A 5,954-nucleotide genomic window follows, 5' to 3' on the forward strand; every position below is an offset into this window, starting at 1 on the left:
TAGGCCACAGGGACCTTCTTTTTCAGAAACTTCTCCCATTGGGAAAAAATTACTGTTAACCCACTTCTTCAGACAATTTCCTAGGAATGGCAGAGGACTTCTCTGCAAACTTCTGAAGCATCATTTTAAAAGGGACACTCCACAGAGACAGGGCTTCCCAGCCGTGGTTAAATATATACGTATGGAACTTTACACTTACCAAAGGCCAGTTCATCTGATACACAGGGAACATCCCTTTTTAATCTCTGAGTTCTGATTAAAATCAGAATACATGTGTGTGCATACATGTATGTGCATGTATTGTGCTGGGGGTTGCTCAGTAGTGTGCTACAGTGGAAACAGCTTCAGTTTTCTTTGCAATTTCAAGGTGACAGATACCTCTTATTACCAGATATTAACCATCAAAGTATACATGGCTTAGCATACGACTGTGGGGGTGCTTGATGTGGCTCCTTGCCTAGGAACAGAGGCGTCAGACTGTCAGGGACTGTGAGCCTTGTTCTCACCTACCACTTTCTTTTTCCATTGCCTTTTCTGGTCTTCCAGAGTAGCTTGCTATTTGATGAAGCAAGTTTCTCTCACTAGCGAACACTTCTTTGCTTACCATGATAACTTGGGAACGATCTCCTGACCCTTCAGAATGGGCAAGGAAGAACCCCCATTGGTTTGGTCAGTAGAAAATCATTTGATGACAGCAAGGAGAGAGGGGAGGATTTCTGGAAGTGGAGTAGCTTTGAGGTCTTTTCAGCCGTGGCATTATCCCTAGTTCCTTTTCTCCATGTGGCTTTCCAAGCACAGTGTCTGAGGCAGCTGGTGTATATAAGAAAATATCCCAAGTCATGTGAGATGCAGCTGGACTTCCTGCTCACAGCCGTTGAGCAAGAGTTCTCCAGTCTTCAAATGAGGAAGCCCAGATCCCTTCTCTCTGCCTTATGTAAATCTTCTAGCTGATCTCCAAGAGTTGCCTGTATCATATCTATAAAAAGCTGTAAAGTTCACACTCTAGAGGACTAAATCTGTGCTGGCCAATCTGAATGACTACTCAGTTATACTAGTTTAGGAAAATCCTGCCCCACCTGACGATTCATAGTTTCCCTCATATTAGTGATCATCGGGTTTTTCTGCCAATGTTTGTATTGAAGATAACTTCCTGACCAGTAAAGACTTGAGGTAGCATTCTAGAACCCCAGTATTTAAACTAGCTGCTGTGGTAACGGTGGAACCCAGGCTTCTTGCTTTCAGTTTTCCCTACCTAGACAGAAAGAAATTGCAGAGGAAGAGTGGATGGAGAGCTCAGTGTTGGGTATGAGGCTCTAGTTTGCTAGATTGTTTGTAGTTTAACCATGGGGTTTTGACCTCATCTGACAGCCATCCCATCTTCCTGAGTCTGTTAGACTGGTGTAAAGGACAGCCAGGGATGGGCCAGTGAGACACGGAGGAGGAGGGTTTGGGTCACACGGAGGAATCCCTTTCGGTTCTTGCCATGGTCAGAAGCTCATAGGAATGCCGTAAGAAAGAACAGACGTGTAGAGAAGAAAGCTGGTCAGCCAAAGGACAGGGCAATGCTCTCTTCTTGGATGCCAGCAGCAAGCTGTGTTAACAATAGGGCTCTGTGCCATTGAGTTTGAGAGAGGGAAACTACATGACACTGGGACTTGGGAGCTGTCCTGCCTCTATCTAGCCAGCCAAAGTGAATGGGTCAGTGTTAGCTGCCTTCATCTATGCAGTCACAAAGGTAAAGATGATACTGGGAGCATATTCCCTCCTGGGAGGCCTTGGCCTCACGCCTCAGCAACTGTGGCAAGACGTGCTTAAATAACACCTTTGTTTGAGCCAGGGTTATGCATCGTCAACACTTTTATGCAAGTCTAGGTGGTTTCAGATCAAGCAGCGAGGACGTGGACATGGACCATCCTCTGTGCAGCTCTGAAGTAGAGCCAAGCACTCTGCCTGCTGTAAGTCCCTGCCACATTCCCTTCACTCCCCTTTTCAGTTTTCTAAGTACTACCCCCCACCCCCCACCCCCACCCCCATGTCCTTTTGGTTTTGGGGGCATATCAAAGTGAAGTGCACATGATCAGAAGTAGGCAACCAGAGATTATGATTTATAGTGATAAGATGTGATTTGGGCTGAGCACATGATGAAGCAAGAGGATCACCAAATTTGAGGCCAGCCTGGTTCTCACAATGAATTCTAGGCTAGCAGAGCTACATCATTTAAACCTGCATTTAAAACAAGAGAAAAGAAAATGTATTTTTCATCTGTTCCAGAACTTTTGTAAAGATGCCTTCGGGAGCTCCTCCTGTTCCTTCCTCACAGTGTTTGAACCCATAGCTCTTTCTTCCCGATAATATCACCTGGACCTTCTCAGGGTCGGTTCCTGGTCTTGTTGCCTGGGTGATAAGGCAGTCACACATGTCGATCTAGCTGGTGCTCTCTTGAATGATGGACTATTTGTGCTTAGAGGTTACCTGCATTCTCTTGCTTTCTGTTATGTTAGAGACAGTGGTGGAAATGCTACTTATCAACAGGAGACATTAAATAAGTCTTTGTGAATAATAAAAGTTTTGTTAAGAACTTTCTTACTGTACATTGGAAGTCATCTTTAAGATTAAAAGAAGAAAAATGCCCTTAAAATTGAAGGTTAACTTTATTGACTCCCTGTGTCTTTATTTCCTTGATTTCTTAGATAGAGGGACTTAACACTTGCTCTGACCCAGTAATAATTCCAGAGGCGAGGGAAAGCCTGCTTTCTGATGTCCCGGTCTGATTTCTAACAATGCCAATGAAGTCCCTTCTCAAGAGAGGACACCCCCCAGAGGACACCCCCCAGCCATAGTTAACGCTCCAGTGGCCTCTTCTGAGCTTCTGCTTTATTCCACATAAACCCCCTGTCTTTGCCTCTTGTCCCCTCCTGGAATTATGCCCACCACTGACTCCTGCTCTAGCCCCTAATCCTTCTGTGGCCTCTCCAGCAGAGACTCCTCCTTGGAGTTTGAAAAAGAAAAATGATAACCCAGGAAACATAGTCTTTACAAAGCACAAAAAAAAAATGCTTTACAATAGTCATTTAATAAGTTTAGGTATGATCTTAACCATAGACATGGGTGGATTCCACCATCCTGGGAAAAGTCAGAAGCCACAGGGAGTTGATGAAGAGTTATAGTATCAAGCTTAGAAGGACCAGACCAGCTTTGGAGTCTCTGAAAAGTAGATAGATCCCAAGGGGCTGTGAGTACACAAGAGCAGATAAGCATCGCTGTACAGCTTGGGGCTGGAGAGAGGGAAATGGTGGGGCCCCGAGAGGGACTTGGACAGATTAGGACAACAGAGGTAGAAAGGCTAAATCTAGGTCTGCCAGACACAGATTTCGACGTTGACATCAAATACAGCCACAGTGTGCATTTTTCAGAAAAATGAGCCCAGGTTTTTAACTGCACAGGAGCCAAGTGAGCATTTTATGTTCTGTTACCCAGTGACATCTTGAGCTAACAGTGGCCTTATCCTTTAGCTAAAGCTCCAGTGAGATGAGGTAATGTTTGCCCTTATTTACAGAGTCGTGGGAAGCTGCTTAAGAGCCTAGGAAAGAAGGATGAGACACTGAGTCACACTGACCCCTGCTAGATCAGAATCCAATCCCTACTTTGTTGTCTATTATGGGTAGTTAGATGGCTTTGCTTTTCTCCTCCCCCTCCTCCTCTTCCTCCTCCCTTCTTCCTTTGCTTTTTCAAAGACCCAACTCTTAAGATTTTATGAAGATCTGCTTACTCAACAGTGGGTTGCTCATTAAGTCTTAATGCTGATGCAGTGGGGACAGTTCCTCATAGAATTCTAGGAGGCAGAAAGAGGTTAGCCTTTGTTCGGAGACCAGCGCTCTACCTCCTGGTACCCTCTGGCCAGCCAATCAGCCCTCTGTCTCCCTTATCTCAGTTTACCTGAGCTGGAAAGGAAGGCTGAGGCAGACCTAATTTTCCAGCCCCTGGTTCTGTGCCCTGGTCTGTGGCCGAGCTGACTTGGCTTGTGTCCCCTCTGAGGTCATTGCTCATTTATCATTTATCTCTGTAAAGTCTGCTTTCTCAAGAGCTGACAACTTGTTCTTTTCGTCCTTTGTAAGAACCGAAGGAAATCTGTCTAGTTGGCCTGTCTAGAGGCATCCTGCCTGCCTGTGGCATCTGTTTGTTCACCATGAAAAAGGAGCACATGGTGGATGTGATATCAGTCCATGTCCAGGCCTCCTAGAGGACAGCCTGGATAAACTGGACAAGGACTCATTCTTTCCACAGCCTTGGGTCTAGATGTTGAGAGCCATGAGGTGCCTATTATATTTGTGCTATGAAAATATTTGTGCAAGGCAGGCCTGAAATCCTCAGCCTCCTCTTATTCCCTTGGCTTTTAACATACCTGACCTGGCTGCCAGGCCTGACATTGACCATCCTTGACCTGCACTGTGTGTTTTTGTTGTTCATCTGTTTTGTTTTTTCCACTCAGAATTCCTTCACGTTGCAGTGACTGAATCAAAAAACCCAGACTTCCAGATAGATAGGCCAGTGTGCAAGAGGGCCCTTGGAGTCCCAAAGTGGGTCACTTCACTTTCCTGCCTTGTTTGCCCCTGTTCCCATGAGTGGTTGGCGTACGTGGGGCCATTGATGGAGCTTAGTTGGCAGCACCACACAAGCTGGAGTCAGGAGATGGCCCCAGGGATGAAACAGAGTCCAGGTCTGTGCTGGTATATCCGTGGTGACCTGGCTCCAGTTCTCGCCGTTGGGTTACTTGTGGTCCTTTCTAGAGCAGTCTGCATATCCTTGGCTACTCCCATCTGGTCCGTAGAAAGAAAATACTCTTCCAGGAGCACAAATCAAAATGGATGTGAAAGTCTACCTGAAGGATGGACTGAAGGCTGTCCCAGGGAAGGAACTAGCAGGTGCCTTTCAGTGGAGGACAGGGGCCCCGCAGCAGAGATGTCCGTGTGACTCATCCAAATGGTAGTAGACTCTCCCTCAGCACTGACTAATGGTGCTTGGAGTTGGTGGCAGAGGACAGAGGACGGGGGGGGGGAGGCGGGGAAGAGGGGAGAAGGGAGGAGAATGTGCATCGGGCAGAATTGGCTGCCTGGGGCTGGGTGGGGCTCCTGGTGACTGGATCAGATAGCTAGGGAAAACAAGCAGTTACGTAACCGTGTTTACAGGAGCTCAGGTGGTTGTGGAGGCCACCGCAGTCCCTGAGACCCAGGGCCATGCCAGAGGTGTGCAGGCAGCTGACTAAGAGGGAAGGAGGTCCCTCTTAGACAGGAGGGCATGCAGGAGACAGAGGATGACATACTGGACTGACCAGGGCTGCACTATCTGCTGTTACCTGGCTCTGGAACGCCACTGGAAGCTGCCCAGCTGTGAGGCCGGCAGGCAGCGAGGGCTGGAGCTAGGGGGAGGAGTCAGGAAACCAGACACCTGGCTCTGAGTCCAATCTCGGAACCTTGCTACGTTTTTTCCCTTTAATCTTCTTAAAACAGGAGGAATTCTCCTAAATATGGACAGAAAAGGGGGGAATTTCAAGTTTCCTTGAATTCCTCTGACCTGTGATCCTAGCGATCTTGCATCCTGTGTTTTGTGAGGCCATCCAGATACCAGAGAACACAGTGGGCTCCAGCCAGAGAGGTGCTGAGCCAGCCCAGGCCTGAGTAGCCAGGCAAAGCTAAGCAAAACGCTCAGCTCTCCAGTGCACACACCCCCCTTCCTCCCCACTTGCGTCCTCTAAGACCGTTTACTGGACTCCTCATTCCCATAGAGATGGGACTGGTAGCCAGTCCTCAAGCTCCTTGCCCATGGCTGTACCTTCTCTTGCGAGAAACAGGAAGCTGGGACCTTTGGCAGCTCAGCGACACCCTCTACATTAAATATTTATCTTGGAGCCCAGGTCAGAGCCCTAGAGCCTAAGAAGTTCGCTGCTGGTGAGGGGG

This window comes from Peromyscus leucopus, chromosome 9 (assembly GCF_004664715.2).
Source record: "Peromyscus leucopus breed LL Stock chromosome 9, UCI_PerLeu_2.1, whole genome shotgun sequence".
NCBI classification, from domain to species: domain Eukaryota; kingdom Metazoa; phylum Chordata; class Mammalia; order Rodentia; family Cricetidae; genus Peromyscus; species Peromyscus leucopus.